Source organism: Eumetopias jubatus, unplaced genomic scaffold (genome assembly GCF_037043125.1).
Source record: "Eumetopias jubatus isolate StellerSeaLion01/CBP00866 unplaced genomic scaffold, mEumJub1_p1.0 scaffold_16, whole genome shotgun sequence".
NCBI lineage: Eukaryota > Metazoa > Chordata > Mammalia > Carnivora > Otariidae > Eumetopias > Eumetopias jubatus.
In genome coordinates this window covers 20857251-20880435 of record NW_028274822.1, presented here as the reverse complement: position 1 = coordinate 20880435, position 23185 = coordinate 20857251, and positions in this window count along the sequence as shown.

Here is a 23185-nt window from a genome sequence, read left to right as displayed (position 1 = left end):
AACTCTGTATTATAAAGCTGTTTTGTAAGAGCTGAACTTTCTTTAAAACAATCTGTAGTTTGTCTCTAGCTGGAACTCAACAGAGCTGTATAATTTTGCATTTTCTACCAAGTAAACTTCTAATAAACAAGAAAGCATCTTTACCAACAAAACTAGGAATTAAATCATAAAGCATATTTTAAAAGCCTGTTGAAATGAAAGAACATGAGTGTTTGTATACAAATAGTACAAATTAGCATTGCCCAAATCGCAGCCCCTTTGCTAGGTAGCTTTACTGTCAAATAGGAGTTTCTAAGTACATTGTGTTGAAGATTTTTGTTTTTCCCCTCAAGTTTAAAGCACTATGTAAGAGCTTTGCTATAGAACTTACATGTCAAAAACTATAGAGTGATCCCTGTCATTTTTTTTCTTGGCCAGTGAGTCAGAGTTACCACCGTACAATTGTTTTTGCCCAGTTTGAGAGTCACTTGCCATTAAGTTTGTTTTGTTTACTCCTTTATTTCTGCTACCAACATTCTATTTTCTGATTATTGTTTTCTGCTTCAAAACATAGTTTGCATATAATCAAAGTATTACTTTGATGATGAAAGTATGGATGGCTGTCAAAAATGCAGATTTTAAGTAGGTGAACATGAGGTGGATCTGGGTTGATCATGTTCCAGGCTTAGCCAAATCCACTGATTCTATAGAAGGCAGAGAAAATAAATACATCAGATAATAAACTTCTAGTTGCATATATGTTGATCAGACTTAGTATTTAGTATGCCTAAAAAGTATTTCCAAAGGTATTATGCTGTAATGACTGAACAGCACTGATTTGGTTAGTGCTGTCATTTGCAAGAAAATATCTCCAATGCTAAATAAGATAAGCCTTCTAAATTTTTATATTATAGCTAGTATTTTAAGAAACTTGATTATACTTATTAAAGGAGTATTTTCCTTTTGTGTTAAATATGGAAGCTTAGTCATTTACCTAAAAAGGGAATTAATTTTATTGAAACAATTCCAACTTTTTAATAAAAGAAATGTATGAGAGTCAACTAAGAAAAAAATTTTTTTTAAGATTTTATTTATTTGACAGTGAGAGAGGGAACACAAACGGGGGAGTGGGAGAGGGAGAAGCAGGTTTCCCACTGAGCAGAGCCCAGTGCGGCTTGATCCCAGGACGCTGGGACCATGACCTGAGCCGAAGGCAGACACTTAACGACTGAGTCACCCAGACGCCCCTCAACTAAGAAAAAGCTAAATGATAAATGTTCATGAAATTGTCTAAAGAATTGATTTAATTACATGTTAAATATTTCAGTATTTTTTATTTTGAGTTTTCCAGGGGTAAAAGGGTGACAACAGTATTGAGACTGCTGAGTTGGAAATTAAAAGCAGACAATGGTAACAAAAGTTTTAAAAATTGCAGTGAGAATATAAATTTTTATCAACCCCTTTCTTTTAGGTATATTTAAAAATATTAGGTAGAAAAGGAATTTTAAAAAGACATTTCAAATTTTTAGTTAAATATGAAAAAAATTTAACAAACCTAGTTCCAAAATTTTTTGAGATCAAAGGATAAAGGTGTGAGGAGTATATGAAGACTCAAAACTCAACTGTATGTTCTTTATTATCAGTAGGAACTTTACATTCAGTATTTCTGTGTTAGCATATATCAACTTCACAGAGATTTCTGACCAAGTCAAGGAACACTGTCTTGGGTTTGTTTGGGTTATATGTCTCTCTAGTTTTGTTATTTCTTGTTGAAATTTATAAATGTGGATTTTTTTTTGGTGTTATATTTAATGTTTAGGATAACATCTTATTAAATTACATACAGTTCTGCCAAATTTTTTTTTAAAGATAAGTCATGACAATATTTTCCCCCTTATGTTTTGAATACATGAAATCACTTATGGATTTGAATTTTTGTTTCATCTTTCCTGTTCCAGTGTTAACTGTGTCTTAAAACCTATTTGGTGGCTATGAAGAAGTGAACTTGCCAAAAGGCAAGTATCATGAAAAGAGACAAAAGAAGCAAAAGGCAAATAAAATTGATAATTTCTGAGCAACTGAAGTGTCTTCAAATGTGAAAGATTGTATCATTCTATTCCATGTATCAACTGGATGTTTTATACATGGTTATGTGTCCTGTTGGGTTGTAGTGCCTATCATATAATGATTGGTGCAAAACTAGGCCTAAACTTGAACATATATTCAGGTTGTATTGTTACATTTTTTTCCCCATGACATTTGAAATTATTCCTTTCCTATTTCTCTGTTTTATTTCTTCTTTATTTTCACCTGTGACTAAGATCATTTTCCTTTTTTGAGCAAAGGTATCTTTGCATTTTACCCTCCCAGTTTGTTCTGCATTGTCCTTAACTCTAGACCAAACTTGTATTAACAGCTTTTCTCACAATGTAGCAACTTTTCTAACAATGTAACAAATACAACAGCTTCTATCCATCCTTCATTACCTTAACTAAGAGGAGCCTGTTTGCCTCCTAACAACCTATTTCAACCTTAAACATTCCTTCCCCTCACCTTCAGCCCTTGCATTGAAGACAGGCTGACTGGTCTTTGCAAGACACTGTTGTAATACCACCACTGTAACATTACTAATTTATTTCAGAAATTCACTGCAGTTAGGGCGCCTGGGTGGCTCAGTCGTTAAGCGTCTGCCTTCGGCTCAGGTCATGGTCTCAGGGTCCTGGGATCGAGTCCCACATTGGGCTCCCTGCTCCATGGGAGGCCTGCTTCTCCCTCTCCCACTCCCCCTGCTTGTGTTCTTGCTCTCGCTGTCTCTGTCAAATAAATAAATAAAATCTTAAAAAAAAAATTTGCTGCAGTTAAATTGCTTTACTCATATTCTCCCAGACTTTCTACATATATTCTCACCTTTGTGCATATTATTTCCTAGACTTGAAACAGTTTTCTTTCATTCTGGTTATGTAAAGCTTACTCTATCATTTAAAGTTCTGACTGAATGTTGTACTTTCTTTTCCACATATTCTAACATTTTTTCCAGACTTGATAGGTTGGCTTTCCTTTTTCCTTACCCATCACTCATTTAGCTATTATATTTCTTGTTCTTGTATTGAACAGTGTTTCTTTACCACATTGTATCTCCAGAGGAGAAAATGTCTCAAAAGTTGGAGGATTGATTTTTATCTACTTTATGATATCACCTCTTACATTACATTGTATAACTAGGAACATGTAAACTTAAAATGAATGATGATTTTAAGCCTAGTTCTCTCTATTAGATTGTAGGCTTAAGAAAGGAGAAACAGTATTTTTTATGTGATGTTCTGCAAATCCTTAAAATGAGGTAAATTAAACCTATTTGTTTTTTGATGTTGCTGCCACTGTTTATCAAATAGGATCAACATGTTTAAGTATTTTGGATGACATATCTATAAGCCTAACCTTTTGAACCCTCAAAGCTAAGATTTTTTAGTTTTTATATATTTTGCATTTCATCAGATATACAAGTTATTTTACAGATTTAGGACCTCATCTGGGAAAAACTTTCAGTGGCTGATTTTCATTGTATTGCTTCTTTGAGCCTGCTTGGTGGGAAAGTATCAGTCTGGGTCCAATCTAGAAAGAGAAGCCACCTAGTGATTATAACAGGGAAGTTTAATATAAAAAAAGTTTTTAAAAAAATGTTATTTGACAGAGTGAGAGCACAAATGGGGAACAGCAGAGGGAGAGGTAAATACAGGCTCCCTGGCTGATCAGGGAGCCCAATGGGGGGCTCGATCCCAGGGTCCTGGGATCATGACCTGAGCTGAAGATAGACAATCTGAGCCACCCAGGCGCCCCTTTAAAAAAGTTTTAAACTGTGGCAAAAGAAAAAAGACATATGAGAATTCTATATGGTAACCCAGAGCTGAGGGAGGGTACTGAAGGAAGAGGTACCTGGATACCTCTTGGAAGTAAGGGGCCTAAGATTTGGGTTCAGGCCTGCCTTAAGAAGGGGTAGCTGCAGCCCACTGGATGGCAGAGTTTACTGGTTTACCTAGACCAGAGTTGGTCTTTAGTCACTAGGCTACTAGGAAAACACCCTCCAAGATTCAGGGAAGCTGTAGCTAGTTACTGAGTGTGTGAGCACACAGAGACAGGGAGACATCTCAAGTGTTGGCGGGACATCTGGAACATGAGGTGTTTGTGTTGGAAGGGTTGAAGGAAGGTGATCATCAGCCTGGCCCAGGTCTGTGAGTGCCAAGGAGAACCATATATTCTGAGATTGTGACTAGGGAAGAGCATCACCAGATGTCTTCATACCTACCTTGTTTACTGATGGAGCAGCTGCCAGAAAGCAGTGGGAGAGACACTTCAGGGTGAATATGGAGCTGAGAGATTGTAAATTGATAGATTCTGTAAAGGTTTTGGTGGGAGAGAACATACAGAAAATATAAAATGCCTCACCTGTTCACCTCTGCTTTCCCTGTTTTGCAATGTCTTACATAGCCTATTCAAACCAAGAACTGGGCATAAAAGTAAGGTAGCAAAAATGTCAGGTTGTTTAGAAAAAAACAGGCAAAATGAGAAAATTTGGGCCAAGGTTTTAAACATCTATCTTTTTTAATTTTTTATTTTATTTTATTTTTTTAAAATGTTTTATTTATTTATTCATGAGAGGCAGAGAGAGAGAGAGGCAGAGGGAGAAGCAGGCTCACACAGAGCAGGGAGCCTGATGCGGGACTCGATCCCAGGACCCTGGGATCATGACCTGAGCCAAAGGCAGACACTTAACCGACTGAACCACCCAGTCATCCCAATAAATCTTTTAAAAAAGATAGATGTTGGGCGCCTGGGTGGCTCAGATGGTTAAGCGTCTGCCTTTGGCTCAGGTCATGATCTCAGTTTCCTGGGATTGAGTCCTGCATCAGGCTCCTTGCTCAGCGGGGAGCCTGCTTTTCCTTCTGCCTGCTGCTCCCCCTGCTTGTGCTCTCTCTCTCTCTGACAAAATCTTTAAAAAGTATATTTATTTTAGAGATAGTGTAGGGCGGAGGGGCAGAGGGAGAGGGAGAGAATCTTAAGCAGAATCCATGCTGAGTGTTGAGCCTGACGTGGGACTTGATCTCACAAACCTTGAGATCACGACCCGAACCTAAACTAAGTTGGACGTTTAACTGACTGCACCACCCAGGCACCCCTAAACATCTAATGAATTTAATAACTATAAAATAGTTCTGAACTGGAGGTCTGGGACTATTCTAAGTATTCTGGAATTACATGAATTATACTCTTAAATCAGAATGTCAGAGACAGGAATTAGAGTACATTCCTTCTATTAGTTTTCATCAAGGTAGCCACATAGCTTTTATATGAACTTTTCTGGAAATGGGGAGTTTCCTGCAATTGGAATGCTTTATTTTATAGTATATTCTTGCTTCAGTTAAATCACTTTTTGCTTTTCTGTGTCTTCTACATATTGCTTTTAATTTTGCCACTCAAGACAGTCTCACATGCACATTTCAGTCTTCCAGGTACTGAAATCAACAAGAGTAATGCTCTTTCCATCTTTCAGACTAAGTGTTTCTAATTTCTAAAGTATTTCTTTGGACAAAGTTTTGTTTATTCATGGTTTCAGTTTTTGGATGTTCTCTAGCTTTTAATATTTTGTTGTTTAAAAGCCTGTATTTTGGGGCACCTAGGTGGCTTAGTTGTTAAGCGTCTGCCTTTGGCTCAGGTCATGATCCCAGGGTCCTGGGATCGAGCCCTGCATTGGGTTCCCTGCTCAGCGGGCAGCCTGCTTCTCCCTCTCCCACTCCCCCTGCTTGTGTTCCCTCTCTCGCTGTGTCTCTCTCTGTCAAATAAATAAAATCTTAAAAAAAATAAAAAAAGCCTATATTTTACAAATCATACAGAGCCCTACTTAATATAAACTAGAGTATAGGGCACCTCTCGTGCTCTCTCTCTTTATCTCTCTCAAATAAATAAAATCTTTAAAAAAAAACAAAAAATCGAGTATATGTTCTATTTATTTTTAAAAAATTGAGTTACAACATTTTCATGTGTGCAACATAATGATTTGATATTTGTGTATGTTGTGAAATGTTCGCAATAAGTCTAGTTAACATCCATCCACTTTTTTTCTTTATTTTTTTAGAATTTTAAGTCCAGTAGAGTTAACATACAGTGTTATCTTAGTTTCTGGGGTATGATACAGTGATTCAACAATTCCGTCAGTTGGTGCTCATCCAGACAAGTGCACCCCTTAATCCCCATCACCTACTTCACCCATCCTGCCACCCACCTCCCCTCTGGTGATATCAGTTTGTTCTCTACAGTTAAAAGTCTCTTTCTTGGTTTCTCTCTTGTTTTCACTTTATTTTTTCTTCTCCTCCTTTGGCTAATTTTTTAAAAAGGTTTATTGAAGTATAATTGGCAAAACATTTAAAGTGTATGTTGTGATGATTTGATATACATACGCATGGTGAAGAGTCCCCCGCCCCCCGCCCGTCTATTTATTACATCCACCATCTCATATTTATCTTTTTTTTTTTTTCTTTTTGGTGAGTTTTTCTGTTGTGGCACCGATATGCAAGATGTAAAGGGTAGAATGGGGACTCTACATTGGATTCTTTAATAATGTGTTACTCCATCCAGCTAGCATTTATTTGGCTCCTGGCACTGTGCAAGATGTGCGTGGAGGTGGATGGAGGAGGGGAGGGATGGGTGGGAGACGTGATGGTGAATAAGGAGGGATGACTCTACCTCGAGGAACTCAAGGGTGGAAAGATATAAATGGGCACAATTACACCACAACCAGTAAGTATTGTTTCAGGGAAATGAAGTTGGAGAAACTGCTATAAAGGCACAGAAGATGGAGCAGCTAAGTGGCCTGGAAAAGATCAGGAATAATTTCACTCATGAGGGAAATGGAGCTGATCTAAAAATGAAGAAGTTTGCCGTGAGAGAAATTGGGTGGACGGGTATTCTAGGCAGAGGGTAATAATGTGCAAAGACTTGAGTGGTAAAATGGTCCGATTCAGAATTCATTGACTCGCACGGGTATGTTGTGGAAGAACAGTGGAAGAATCCTGCACGATAGTATCAAGCTTAGGATCCGCCATTTATTAGCTCTTCATTGTGAATGAGGCACTTGACTTTGCCTGAGTCTTTTTTGTTTTCCCTCCCATTTGTAACAGCTACTTTGTAGTTTTGAGGATTGAATGGTGTAAGTTATGCCTGGCACATATGACGCAGTGAATACTAGCTGGTTATGTGGTGATACCTCTAGTTGGTGAGAGGCACTAGGAATAAGACATAGGACTGCTTCTACCTTTGTGCCTCCCTGTTTTATTCTCCATACTATTGCAAGGCTTATACTTTTCTTTCTTTTATTTTTTTAAGGTTTTATTTATTTACTTGACAGAGACACAGCGAGAGAGGGAACACAGCAGGGGGAGTGGGAGAGGGAGAAGCAGGCTTCCCGCCGAGCAGGGAGCCCGATGCGGGACTCGATCCCAGGACCCCGGGATCATGACCTGAGCCGAAGGCAGACGCCCAATGACTGAGGCACCCAGGTGCCCTATAAGGCTTATTCTTTTAAAAACATGTCTGCGATGTACCTCTTCTCAAAATTTCCAGTGGCTTCTCATCTCAGAGTAAATGTGAAGTTTCTACCATAGCCTAAGAAGTCCTATGTAATGTGCCAACACCTCTCCCTTCACTCCCAAAACAACATTTCCTACCACTGGATTTGCTCTCTGATTCAGCCACATTGGTCTTGCTGTTCTCAAAGAACTACAGATATGCTTCTGTCCCCAGGCTGTTGCACTGTATATTCTTAATTTGGGCAGTCTTTCCTGAAATACGGCATGATTCCCTCAGATGTATGCTCAAATGTCATTTTATCAGAAAGGCCTACCCTAATCCCCACCACTCCCTTATGCCACTATTTTTGCCCCTCTACTCCTACTTTATTTTCCTTAAAGTTGAGGGCAGAGACTGTTTTTTAATTCACTGTTTTCTTTCCAACAACTAGAATTATGTCTAGCATTAATTTAAAGTGATATATAAATATTTTGTTCTCTGAGGCTGAGAGAGTGGCCTGGGCACCATCTAAGACCCAGCTAAGAATTTTGGATTTTATCCTGCAGGCAAAAGGAAGGTAACCAATGTTTTTGATGCAGCCTAAAGTGAATGTTAATCTTTTGTGTTAGTCCCTACATTGATTTGTGGTTGCAAATTGAATTTTTCCAAATACTAAAACCAATTATTTTCCTTCTTTCCAGTAATTAGTCCTTAAAATCTGATACCATGGCATAAATGCATTATGTTAGAAATTTCTTTAGATAGTTAAAATCAGAATGCAGGCTTTATTTAGTTTTTGTTCAGAGGTATATAGCGACTTTTACTGCAGCTACTATGATGTTTTAGTGTAAAGTTCTCAGAATATAGGTTTCCTTTTTTACAACGTTTAGAGGTCTGTTGATTTGTCTTAGGCTGCAGTAGTAAATGCTATTAAATTTACTGAATAATTTACTTGTGTTTTTGGACAAGAGATAAGAGAAATGAGCATAAAGAAGTCTTTTGGAAGGGGACTCAGAAGCTCTGATGACAGAGCAGAATATTGTGCATAACTTGTCTCACCCAGGGCTAGAAGGAACATGATGCCCCTGACTAATAATTCAGCACCACTTAAAATCATTTAAATCTTCAATATTTTGAGAGAGACTTAGGGGAAATATGAAGAATTTTATTCATAAACAGCCTTACTTATTTCATTATTACAAGTTAAAGCTTGTAATATGTTACTAAAAATGAGCAATTTGGGGGCATCTGGGTGGCTCAGTCAAGTGTCTGCCTTCGGCTCAGGTCATGGTTCCAGGGTCCTGGGATCGAGCCCCGCATCTGGGCTCCCTGCTCAGTGGGAAGCCTGCTTCTCCCTCTCCCCCTGCTTGTGTTCCCTCTCTCGCTCTCTTTCTCTGTCAAATAAAATCTTTTTAAAAAAATGAGCAAGTTGTAGCAAATGTTTTCCAAATTTTCTGCTGTAGTTCTTCGCTTTTTGTGTGTGAACATGTAGTTTTCTTAAGACAGTTTAAAATTTAAAAGTTTTTCGTCCCTTGCCCCCACCCCCCTGCCCTTATTGGCTGGGGTGCCGTGGGCACGTTGTAGTTTTAAGTTCAATTTATAAAACAGAGTTAATGGTACCTGCCTTACACAGTATTAAACGAAGTAATACTTGTAAAACGCTTGCTTAGTACAGTGCCTCACACATAGTAAGTGTCCAGTGTCAGATATTATTGGTAAATATAATTATTTCAGAATTTCAGCTGATCATGATTATTGCCTTGTAGCTGCCTCTGTGTGGATATTTTGTAGAAATAGATAAGGCTCAGTGTTAGTAGTAAGGGCGGCTTAAAATTTTTTCCCACTAGAGGGCACTGTGTTCTTTGACGATGACAAGATTACGAAACTGCCTGATTGGTTTACTGCCCCTAACGTGGTTTTGAGCTCCAACCCCTGGCATTCATTCTCCAGTTACAACTCTCAAAGACTGTGCTAGAGTATGTTAAGAAATGATCTTTCTGGGGCGCCTGGGTGGCTCAGTTGGTTAAGCAGCTGCCTTCGGCTCGGGTCATGATCCCAGGGTCCTGGGATAGAGCTCGCGTCGGGCTCCCTGCTCAGCGGGAAGCCTGCTTCTCCCTCTCCCTCTGCTGCTCCCCCTGCTTGTGCTCTCTATCTCTATCAAATAAAATCTTAAAAAGAAAAAAATGATCTTTCTTATCTTCCCCTTCCTTCCCACTTCAAGGTATAACTTTTTTTTCTTTTCTTTTTCTTCTTCCTTCTCCTCCTCCTCCTCCTCTTCTTCCTCTTCTTCTTCTTCTTCAAGAAACATCTTTCTCCATTCTGTAAACTGGATGTATTCTTTAGATGTAAGACATTATGATTCAGACTCTGACCGTCTTCTCTTCAGCATATGTTAGCCCCAGGGTTCCTGGTAGAACACTAACGGACATGCATCGTACCAGGTCTCTTCCTTGTCACCCTACCTAGAATTGCATAATGGAGGAGTGTTTGAGACTTGGCACATGCTTTTGCTGTTGTAAAGGGGTGACCCTTGAAAGAAAAATTGGTTTTGGGTCTTCAGCAAGACATAGGCTTGACATCATGAACTGGGAGTGGAGGTCCAAAGGAAGTACCCTTGTAACTTACTGTCCTTGAAGCCTCTTCCCTCTGCATATGGTTAAAGCACATTCAGCTGGTTGACTGAACCAGTGACCATAGCTTCCCCAACATCTCTTCATTTCAAGTCAGGGAGAAAAGAAGAGAGGTGAAGTGGGGAAGGAGAAAGAAGGTGGAAAGGGGCAACAAAAAGTGAAATACAAAGTTTGGTGACATCACTATTTTGAACAGATCCTGCTTAGGTTAATCTTTTCATGGATTAGTAGAAATTTCTGATTGCTGCCTGGTGTCTGTGTCTGCAAAGTAACTTTGCAGGGGATGATATAACATCCACATCCTAGCCTGCATGTGACTTACCGTTTTCTCCCTTGTTTCCATCTGTATACAGTGGGATGTCAATGTGAAGGGCCTCCACTTAGCGATGGCAACAGAAGGGAGCCCCTAAACATGAAAGGGTGAGTCAGGTATAGAGATAAAGGACAAGGAGGAGAGTGGAGGATCTGCCAGGATGACGGGAGTGCTAGGGATTTCTCTAATGCCCAGTGGGAATAGTGGGGGGAGGAGCTCCCCTTTGAGTCATCTGGGGTCCTGAAGTATAAAGTCCTGTTAGGAGCTGGAGTCCCTCTAGCCCAGTTTTAGGTTCTAGAAATGTCTAGATTTCATAGCATATGTTTTTCATAGCATTCTCTGTGACCCACCGTGTCAGATTCAAATGAAAAAGTCCGAATTTAGCATTAACTGCATAGCGGGGGCTTCTCTGGCTGTTGGAAGACCTCACTTGTCAAGAATGACCTAAACCAGGGCATTGGTTCAATAGTTCAAACAGTATCTCATCCAAGAACCATACATTCTGACCTCAGCTGAAAAGGGTACCCCCAATAAATGGTGATTAACTGATTCTTATCAGATAGCTTTCTAGATGATGAGAAATAACTGTGTTCTAGAGCAGGGGTGGACAAACTATGATGCACAGGTCAAGTTTTAGCCTGCTGCTGGCCTTTGTACAGTCCACAGGCTAAGAATGTTTTTTACATTTATAAATGATTGAATAAAATTTAAAAGATGTATTTTATGATAGAAATAAAAGAATACAATCTACATCAACATTACTAGACTAAGTACTCATCACAATAGTTCTAATTCACAGAAAAGCAACAGTCAAATTAGAAAAAAAATTTTGTAATAACCACAGCAGAATTTCTTCACAAAAATCAAAAATGAAAATGGGGTTGAAGCCACGGTGTTTTAAATGGCTTATTTGTTAGCCTAATAAGGGAAACTTATTTATTGATAGTGGGTTAGTTAAATTGTGATTGATTACAGCAACTGAAGGGATGTGTCCAGAGAAAATAAACTTAAGACTGTTAGCCTTTTGGGGAGAATAGTTGACCAAAGAGTTGATGACTTTAGGAGCAATATCAATAGTAAATTAAAAATCAGGGCAAATGTGGGGCACCTGAGTGACTCAGTTGGTTGTGTCCAACTCTTGATTTCTGCTCAGGTCATGATCTCAGGGTCATGAGATGGAGCCCCATGTTGGCTCTGGGGTGGGCGTGAACCTGCTTAAGATTCTCCCTCTCCCTTCTCTCTCTCTCTGCCCCCTCAAAAAACAAAAAAATTAGGGCAAATGATTTTAATGGTTTTTCTTGATGAGTCCAAAAGATGAAACAGATACTAAGTTGCTTTTTATTCCAGAAGTCAATGCTGAGTTTGAAGTGACAAAAGAATTAGCCTCTATGAATAGTCTAATGTGTTACAACTAAAGGAGGAATATTTCAAAGAAACTGAGAATAACTAATCATGATAGTTAAATATGAAATGGAATCTGCTAAGATGTATTACAACTTACAATAATTAAAAAGATGTGTGAAGCAGGAAGAAAAAGCGTAATAGTACAAATCTACAAATCTTGTGAAAATGTAAGATGTCTAAAGCTTATTTTGGTTATTATTCATTAGCAGGTGCTTTGCAGAAAGTATTTGGGTCTACCATTTGTTACTGAAGCAGCAATGTTAGTGGTACACTTTCTTTGCTCTTGTGGACTTAACCTTGATCAGTTCTGTGAATTTTTGTCAGAAATTGAAGCTAAATCTTCTCTCTTGCTCCGCCACACATGAGTTTGATGGCTCCGCAGTGGTAAAGTTTTCTTGTGATTTTTTTTGATCGTAGGGCCGAAATTGAAATTTTTCTTTTTTCCTTTTTTTTTTTAAGATTTTATTTATTTGAGAGGGAGAGAATGAGAGCACAAGCAAGGAGATGCAGGCAGAGGGAGAAGCAGGCTCCCCGCCAAGCAAGGAGCCCAATGTGGGACTCGATCCCAGGACCCTGGGATCATGACCTGAGCCAAAGGCCGATGCTTAACTGACTGAGCCACCCAGGCATGCCAAAATTTTTCTTAATGTGAAGAACCAGCTTCAAACATAATGGAACACCAAATGGCTTTGGAAGTTAGCCTTTGAGGCAGACTTCATAATGTTTCTTAATGAATTCAACCTAAAACTGCAAGGTGAAACATCAATTATATGCAAATCTTATACCATGGTAAAGTCATTTTGGTAACTCATGTCTGAATCTTAAGTAATGTCAAACACTTCCGGTTCTTTCAAATGTTAAAATACAGCAACTACAGATGTTGTTGGACTGTTTTTAGTAGTGACAGATCTCAGAATGTATACAGGAATTTACACAGATGTCTCTTATTTAGCTCATCATATTGCTATGCCATACCTGTTTTGTTATGTTTCATTTTTTAAAACTGTTCTGTATATGGTTTCATTGACCATTTAGATTTTCTCCTATTTAACAGTATTCTAGAAGGGTAAGACAGGGGGAGACTGATGTAGGCTGCGTGCATTGGTCACTAGTAGGTAATGGAATGTAAAAGATCATGTAAGAATGAGTCATTTATTTATTCATGTATGCCTACTAAATGCCCCAGGTATTATGCTAGGCTTTGATGATTATGTCTCTGCTCCATGTGGTCTATAATCTGGTAGTGGAAGCATTCATGTAACAGATAATTTAATCATTAACTGAAATGAGAACTTCAAATGAAACATACAGAATGTTCTGAGAATGTGTTATAGGGACACTTACCTAGTTCTGGGGGTGTTAGATTAGATAGAAGGGAGCAAGGAAATGGCACTCGGCAGGTGAGTGGTAAAGAACAGTGAACCACATTCAGAAGGCGCTTGCTGTATTTAAAGACATCAAGGGCCCACACAGACAGGAGATGAAATTGTAGCTATTGAAGATTTGTTGTTTTTAAAGAAATAATTTATACATTTTCTTCCAAAGCCTTGTGAATTAAAAGGAAAAAAAAAAAAAGAGGATCAAAATTTATGGGTTGTGTTAAAAAGAAAACCACAGGTCCAAAACAGTATCACTTAGATTAAGGCCCCAAGTCAGTAAACCAAGACTTAATACCTAAACTAACTGTAGTTTCAACCCCCCAAGAATGTAACCTTGACCTAGTCATCATGGAATTTCCTGGTCAGTACAAGGAAAATTTACTGATAGACCCCTTGAGCTCCGCTTAAGAGGGCAACCTTGCTTAAACAATGCATTCCATGCTAATAAATTCCTTCTTTTTTATGCCCTCTCCCTGCCTTTGAAAACCTTTCTTTTGTTTAGCTCAGTGGAACTCTCCTGTATTTGCCAGATGGGGTGCTGCCCAATCATGAATCATTTAATAAAGCCAGTTAGATCTTCAAATTTACTCTGTTGAATTTTGTTTTTTAGTACTCATTTACCTGAAGAGTAAGAAAGACACAATTCATATTCCTTTCCTATAGGCACATAGCTTGGCACCAAAAAAAGCTGAACTTCCCTTTCCTAGGAAATTTTGATCACCTTCTTAAAATTGCTCCCTCCCACACCACACACTTCTGCTTCTCCCCTATTTTTTTCCCATAGCACTTACCATTTTCTAATGTGGAATGTAAATTACCACTTTTTTTTTTAAGATTTTATTTATTTATTTGACAGAGAGAGACACAGTGAGAGAGGGAACACAAGCAGGGTGGGTGGGAGAGGGAGAAGCAGGCTTCCTGCTGAGCAGGGAGCCCGATGCGGGGCTTGATCCCAGGACCCTGGGATCATGACCTGAGCTGAAGGCAGAAGCTTAATGACTGAGCCACCCAGGCGCCCCACTTTTTTTTTTTTTTTAGTGTTTGTTCTGATTCTTCTAGAATGTAACCTGCACACAGGCAGGGACCTTTTGTCTTTTTCATTTACTGATATATCCCAAGCAACTAGAACAACACCTGGCACATATGGGGCATTTAGTTAATATTTGTTGAACGAATGCTTTTGAGCTGTTTTGGAGAGGAAAATTTTTTCTCTGCCCTTCAAGATTATTCTGGCTGGTCTAGGAATTAACATGAGGCAAATTAATAGGAGAAAATCAAACCAAAGTTTTTAATAACACATATACCTCCAGCATACATGGGAGAGACCCAGTAAAACTGAGTAACTCCCCATAATGACTGAAACCATCACCTTAAATACTGTCCTCAGCTAAAGACAAAAGAAGATGTTGGGGTGGGGGGGTCAGTTATGGGAGGTTACTAGGAAAAACACAGTAAATAAAGGTAAGATTGTTATGCAGATTTAATTCTATGCCTTCTCCTAGATAAGAGTTTCTAAAGATTGAGTCATTCCCCCCTTCCTGTCATAGCAAGGGTGAAATACCCTTACAAATGAGATTTCCCTTAGGAATGTAAATACCTTTTACAGAAGGGTAACATCAACTTGGTTTTCAGACTTTCTCTTATTTCTGCTATTTCTTAAAAATAACCAGCTTAAATTAACCAATATGCCAAAGAGGCAAAATTTGCTACCCTTCAGCTGTAATAAGTTTTCTAGAGTTGGACTCAGCTGATTTTGTTTTTCATATAATCACTCAGTGGCCTTCCTGGAGTTATCTTTCTCTGTTAATATTCTGTTAGATTGGCACTATAAATTACATATGAAGCAATTTATTTGGCAGAAAAATTGGAATGTTGAATATCTTGAATCATTATGTCAATGGAATCTTGAAAAAATGGGAGTGTTGGGAAGCTAGCAGTTTAATGCTGTTTTTCAAGATAATTATATCCTCAATTCAAGTAGGTAGAGCTAGACCGTTATAAGGTCATTTAATCTAGCCTTAATTTTATACACATGAGGGTCGCCTGGGTGGCTCAGTCGGTTAAGCGTCTGCCTTCAGCTCAGGTCATGATCCCAGGGTCCTGGGATCGAGCCCCTCATCGGGCTCCCTGCTCAGAGGGAAGCCTGCTTCTCCCTCTCCCACTCCCCCTGCTTGTGTTCCCTCTATCGCTGTGTCTCTCTCTGTCAAATAGATAAGTAAAAATCTTAAAAAAAAAAATCCTTAAAAAAATTTTATACACATGAGGAAACTGATTTAGCAAGGTTAGTCTAAGATCAGATTGTCATGTAGAGTTGAATAAATAGAATATTCTCATTTTCTTAACTTCATAAGTTCAGAGCTCATTCCCAGTGTTCTCTGACACTTATTGTAGAAGCTCATATGCACATAACACCTGGATGTTAGAGTTCTTCCTGAGAACATTCTGGAATGGATAATGGTGGGGTGTGGGAACAGGGGGAGTATGTATTGAGCCTTTTCCCACTAAGATCTGAACTTTAAATGTATGGCATTGATTTTAAGGATATAAAATATTTAAGGGGCGCCTGGGTGGCTCAGATGGTTAAGCGTCTGCCTTCGGCTTAGGTCATGATCCCAGGATCCTGGGATCGAGTCCCGCATCGGGCTCCCTGCTCCTTGGGAGCCTGCTTCTCCCTCTGCTTCTCTCTCTCTCTCCCTCTGTCTCTCATGAATGGATAAATAAAATCTTTAAAAAAAAAATTTAAAATAATTGTTTAAGTTTTGGGGCGCCTGGGTGGCTCAGTTGGTTAAGCCACTGCCTTCGGCTCAGGTCATGATCCTGGAGTCCCGGGATCGAGTCCCACATCGGGCTCCCTGCTCGGCGGGGAGTCTGCTTCTCCCTCTGACCCTCTTCCTTCTCGTGCTCTCTCTCATTCTCTCTCTCTCAAATAAATAAATAAAATCTTTAAAAAAAAAAAATAAAATAAAATAATTGTTTAAGTTTTATCTGTGGCGCCAGTAAGGTGATTACGTCATCTTATCAGGGTGCCATAAAACATTACATTTTCCCTGTTTGATTTTCCTTGTGCATTTGTTGGCTGGAATGAATCATTACATTGTAGAGTCCTTGAGGCAAAGGTCTATGTCATCTATGATTCTGGTAATCTCTGCAGTGTCTGGGATAGAATACATCCTCATATATCTCTGATATCCAGTGGTCATCTGAAAGTTGAACAATAGATGAGAAACATTTGCATAATGAAAGCATTGATCAATCTTGTTACTGGTAGAGATTTCAAAGGAAATAATCAGAAAGAATTGCCCAACACTGTCTTATCAGTCTTTTCCACCTGAATGATTATATAAGGCAGATAACTTAGAGATGGGGGAAGTTGGGGGAAATGTTCTTATTGGAACATAGCAGCACTGCCTTTTCTTCCCTCCTAGCATGGCATACAAGATCTAATTTGCCCAGTTAATTGAAGGAAAACAATATTCTTTTCTGATTGGATGTGTTCCAGGAAAATAAACTCAAGTTATTTAATGAAGAGTTGTATCTTAATGTATATTCAGTTTATCCCTTTATAGATATCACTTTTTAGATAGAGAAGTGGGAAAGGCAGAGAGAGGATCACAATCAGGCTCTAGCCCAGCACAGAGCCTGACACGGGGCAAGATCTCACCACCCACAGACCATGACTTGAGCTGAAATCAAGAGTTGGATGCCCAACTGACTGAGCCACCCAGATGCCCCTCTTTGAGAGATATTGCAGTCAGCAGCACTTAGCACTTGCCAAATTTATTGTAGTATGCTCCTAGCCCTTGTGATGGAGATAAAAATTAAGAAAAAATAAACCTGGCAGCAAACCGTAGTGAAAATAAGGGCTTGAGAGTGTACAAATATGTTTGTCTTAGTTTGTGGTAAAAAATAGACTGCCCAGATGTATCCTGGTGCAATAGAAAAGGACTTTATTATTATTATTTTTAAGATTTTTATTCATTTGACAGAGAGACACAGCTAGAGAGGGAACACAAGCAGGGGGAGTGTGAGAGGGAGAAGCAGGTTTCCCGCGGAGCAGGGAGCCCAATGCGGGGCTCGAACCCAGGATCCTGGGATTATGACCTGAGCCAAAGGCAGATGCTTAACGACTGAGCCACCCAGGCACCCCTATTTTTTTATGCAAGAGTTTGAGATGGGAGTTCTTGGTTGGTAGGTGGTTTTATCTACACAGTAAACTGGGGACTTAGACTTCTTCCCTCTAGTGGCTCTGCCATCCCACAGGACATCTCTGCAACCAGCTGGTGAAAGGCAGAAAAGGTGTGATGGGGGCAAACATTTTTTTTTAAGTCTTAGCTTGGAAATGGCAAACAGCATTTCCACTCATATGTCATTGACTAAAACTCAGTTACATGGCCACATCTAACTGCAAGGTTGTTGGGAAATATAAAGTAGTCATGTGCCCCAGAAAGAGGTAATGGTTATTTTTCAGGATTTTCCTTCTTTCTCTCCCCCTTCCTTCCTTTCCTCTCTTCCACCTGCCCTCCCTCCTTCCTTCCTTCTTTTTTTCCTCTTCTTTTTTACTTTTTATTTTAAGATAATCAAAGACTTTAGACCTTGGAGTTGCGGATATTCCCTGAGTGGCTTTCTCCCAGCTTCTCCTTATAGTAGCATCTACATAACCATAGAACAATTTTCAAAATCCGGCATGATACTATTAACTAAACTACAGACCTTATTCAGATTTCACTAGTTTTTCCCTATAATGTCATTTTTCTGTTCCAGGATCCAATCCATTTAGTTGTTATGGTTCCTTAGTGTCTTGCAATTTATGACAGTTCTTGCCATTCCTTGCCTTTTATGACCTTGGCGCTTGTGAAGAATCAGTAATTACAGTCAGTAATTTTGTAAAATGTCACTCAATCTGGGTATGTTTGATGTTTTGTCATGATTAGACTGAGGGTTATGCATTATTGGGAAGGCTACCATAGACCAGAGGTAATCTGTCCTTCTTGGTACGTCATATCAGAGGGTACGTGATGTCAGTAAGTATCACAGATGATGCTAACCTTATTCACTTGGCTAGGATAGTGCTCTCCAGGATTCTTCACTTGGAACTCACTATTTGTCCTTTTGTGTAATTATCAAGTGTTTAGGAGCGACACTTTAAGAATATACAAATATTCTGTTTTCCACTTAACCTTTCCACCAGTAATTTTAGCACGCATTGAGGGATCTTGCCTGCAGCAATTATTACTGTGGTCTTCTAATGCTGATTTCTATTTCCTACATTAAAAAATAGATTTTTGTTAGATATCTGATGGTTACTAATAGATATTAAGGATTCCCACCCTCTTCCCAGCACTGCCAATTTTGGAGATTAAAGTGACCATGGTTTAAATAATGTTAAATGTGGGAAGTTAAATTAGAAGAAGATGAAGGGGTTAAAAGAGAAGGGTTATACTGCTTCAGCTTTGTAGTGCTTAGGTATGGTCCAGGTAGGAAGCCCCTTGGAATGGCAGTAAGAAAAGCTGAGTCTTAGCTAAAGTTCTATTAGCTTTATAAGCAGATCTTTTTACTCTAATTTTCTAATTTTTAAAATAAGGACAATTTATAAATTATATAAGGAAACAGGTGAGGATGTAGTACTTTGAATTATTATGAAGGGTCTAGAGCATTTATGAAATCAAGTGTCCTATGCCATATTAAAATATAGGTATTATAGCAAGTCTACCTGTACTTATTAAAAAAGAATCAGGCAAACATTAATTGGGCATTTAGTGTGTGCAGGCACTGTGCTAAATGCTTTACATACATTAACTAGTTTATCCCCTCACACTTTAATGAAGGCAACTTTATTAGTCCCATTGTATAATTGAAGAACTTGAGGCACAGGGAGGTTAGACAGCTTGCCCCGGGTCACACAGCTAATAAGTGCAGAGTTAGGATTCAGACCTTGGTGGTCTTTGTACTCTTGACCATTCTGCTATAAACTTGTGTCCTGGTTGTAGCTATTGGCAGGACTGATGTTCACCTAGCACACATTCATCTGGTGGCCACACCAGCTAACTACTTCTCTTCTGACTGCTCAGTGTCTGTGCCCTTTGGATGGTTACATATTTGGGGGGATAATCCTGGCCACTGGTGAATAACAAATGTTTGTATCTCCTAATTGTTTCAATTGAGCAATTATTATATTTGACAGTATAAGTGAATCTTGGGAAATATTTCAGGTATTTATGTTTGGAAGCACAATAGCTTAAACATTTTGAAGTCAAAACAAAAGTATTGAGCATGCATTTGTTCATTGTTCTTCCTAATTATGTGGCATTAACCCATGTTTGTCTTTGGCCACAATGTATAAGTAGTATGGCTCTTATTTAAAAGTGATTATTAGATGTGTGGTTAGGTGGGTCACAAAAATGTGGTGTTTGAAAAATGGGGTCACCAGTGTTCTATTCTTTATGATGTCTGGCACTGGCTTGGTGATTTGGCTATTTGTAGACTGGTTCAATGAGCAGTTCTGCCTACTTCCTTTCCCACCTGCCAAGCATCTCTGGTCTAGTAGAAACTACCTCTCTTCTGAGGGTTATGTAAGTGGCTAGTATACCCACTACTGAGGGGTCTCTGGGCTGCACCACAGAGTTATATTCGTGTGTCTTTTTTTTGAGATTTTATTTATTTATTTGACAGAGAGAGAGACACAGCGAGAGAGGGAACACAAGCAGGGGGAGTGGGAGAGGGAGAAGCAGGCTTTCCGCGGAGCAGGGAGCTGGATGCCGGGCTTGATCCCAGGCAGATGCTTAACAACTGAACCACTCAGGTGCCCCACATTCATGTGTCTTAAAATGATTTTGATAATACTCCTGCTTTCAGCTGTTTTGCTTCAATTCACCTTGAACTATTTACACGTATATAAAGGAATAAAGTTCCCCTATAGCAAATAGAAATAGGAAAATCTCTGGCTGAAAGTGAGAGAGCTGGACATTTGTTTTGGCTCTGCCAGTGACTTACTGTGTTACTTTGGGAAAAATACTTAGCCTCTCTGGCCCCTGTTTTCTTCTTTTTTAAAAAAAGATTTATTTTTTTATTTTAGAGAGCGAGAGAGCATGAGCAGGAAGGGCAGAGGGAGAGGGAGAGAGGCTCCACGTGGAGCTTGATGTGGACTCGATCCCAGGAAGGGCAGAGGGAGAGGGAGAGAGACTCCACGTGGAGCCTGATGTGGACTCGATCCCAGGACCCTGAGATCATGACCCTGAGATCATGACCCTGAGATCACGACCTGGGCTGAAACCAAGAGTCTGACGCTTAACCAACTGCACCACCCAGGCCCCCACCCTCTGTGTCCTTATCTGCAAAGATGAAAAGGACCTCATCCAGCTTCAGCATTCTTTCATTTAGTGCTGAAGTGAGTTTTCATATAGTTTGGTTGATGATTTGCTTCTCTTGCCATTTAAATAAATGCTAAATTTAGCTCCCACATAATGCTGGTGACAGAGGACAGTGTTTTCATGCTTCTGAGAAAGAAAAATGGCAAAATATGAAGTGGTGTAAAACTTGCTTTGAAGATTCATATAGTACCACTTGCTGACAAGACCAAGGAAAAGTGGCATACTTTCATTTAGTCTTAGAGACCATTCACTGTAAAACATATCCCGTTTTCAGAGATGCTAAGGTGTGGAATATATTCCAGTTAACAAATGCACAGGGAACATCAAACAGGAAAAACATTGTATTTTATGGCACCCTGATAACAAGATGATGTCACCTTACTGGCCCCACAATTATTTTAAATATTTTATGACCTCAAAATCAGTGCCATTCATTTCAATTCCAGGTCTTGCTGGGGAAAGGCTAAACTGGCATGACACACTGCTGCGTCTTAGATTTGATGAGATGTGATAGGAAGGCCCCAGTGTCAGCTCTCCTTTGCTGCAGCATAGTGACCACCTGCAGCCTTGTCGGAACCTGAGCAGCCTAACCCAGACAGGGTCTACGTCTTTATCATATGTTCCGGAGCTGCTTCTAGACAAGCCAGAAATATGGACTTGAGGGGAACTGACTAACTGGGCCCACCTCATGAAGCCATGTTGGGACTCATTATGACTTCAGAGACGTCCCGTCTCAGACACAATCACTGTTTTCTCTCTCCTCCCGGGGCCTCGTGCACACTTCTGTCATAACACAGCACAGTCTTCGGTAATGGTTTCCTCTCCATTTCTCCTACTAGAGGCCATTCAACAGCTTCGTGCTGTTGCACAGGTGTGGTAGACAGTCTGGAATACAGTAGGCATTCAACCATGCTTACTGGAAGAAGACAGGAAGATAGAAAAGAAGGATGGATGATGCTTTGTGAATTACAGGTGTGGTTTTTAGGTGACACAGGCTACCACTTGTCCACCAGGAAATAGGATGCAAGTGAATTTTGAATGAAGATTTAACTTTCAGGTAACAAAATTATTCAAGAAAGCACATGGGAAAATCAGTCCATTGTTTAGAGGCAGGGCTGGTTTGGGTGAAAATAGATTGTACTAGACTAAGCACCCACCCTGAAACTCTATAGAGAACCAGTGTCATGAAAAATCTTCTGATAGTTGGTGCTTTGCTCTGATGCTAATATCATCTGGGCAGTCATTGCACCTCCATGCCTCAGTTTCCTCATCCACAAAATGGGAAGACTCAGAGTACCTGATTGAGCCACTGTAAGAATTCAATCCCCACATACTATATGTGATTAGTACAGTGCCTGGCACACAGTGAAAGAAGGAAATAAATGTCACTTATCATTATCTGTGTATGTGTCATCAGTTAGCAAAGAGTTAAGGACCAATGGAAGTGTTTTATTGGTCTCTAGTTTGGCAATTCTTTTTAGGGGTTTTTCCGGGTTTTTTCCTTAAACGAAAATTATAGCTTCCTTATTTTGTTTCCTTAACTTTCAGCTCAATATAAGTACTCCCTTACTTCAGGGTTATCATTTTTCACCTCTCAGGGATCTTTCCATCAGTTAAAACTACATTTCCCCCCTTTTTCTTTTTCAGTGAATTGGCTGCTTCTTTTTGTGGATGGACAACTCAGCATTTGAAATGCATGAAGATGCAGCAAAGAATGCTTTTTCTATGGGGAAGATGACCACCATCTCCAGAATGGTAAGGTGGAGATTTATGTCTTGAGATTAGCTCCCCCCAACCCTTTATGCAGAGCTCAGGAAAGAATCCCTTTTTCAACCAGCTTTCTTCAAATGACCCTCTTTTGAAAGGTAGCATCTCTTGCTCTGACCATTTCTTGATTTGCTTTCTGTCTCATAAACTCTTAGCTCACATCTCTGTTAGCTCTGTAATGGTCCAACTTTTCATGAATTGTTGTTCACGGTATTAATGAATTGTTTATTGCTCAGTATAATATCCACATACAATGTTAAACTGAGAATGTTGATCAATGATTATGCTATACAAAATGTATCGTTTAAGAATGCTGACATACTAAAGTCTATGTTAGAGTTATTAGTAATCAAAGATATGCCTGCTCAGAGAGGAATTCAGAGGGCAGTGGACAGGAAACCATGACATTTGTACTTATGAATTCCATTTTAGTGGTCAAAGGACCACTAAATTGGTCCAAAGGTAAAGGTGTGTATTCTTTTGGTAGCTTTCAGTAATGTGGATTGTAACTCACAGAAATAATACTGTTGTTTGTAGAATTGTCTTTGTAATGTGAAACCAGGAAATAGTAACACAGAAATACATGGAAATATTGTGCTTGGAGTTGGAATAGATGTGCTTAGTAGGGTTAGTAGCTCAGACAGGTAATACACAGAAAGAGGGGGTTTAACGAAGCTATTTAAGTGAAGGAGGGAGGGAGAGAGAGGCTGAGATCTGTCAGGCCAGTTATTTACTGGTATGTTACGTTTCCCATCCTTATTACCGGTACGTGTGATTACTACATAT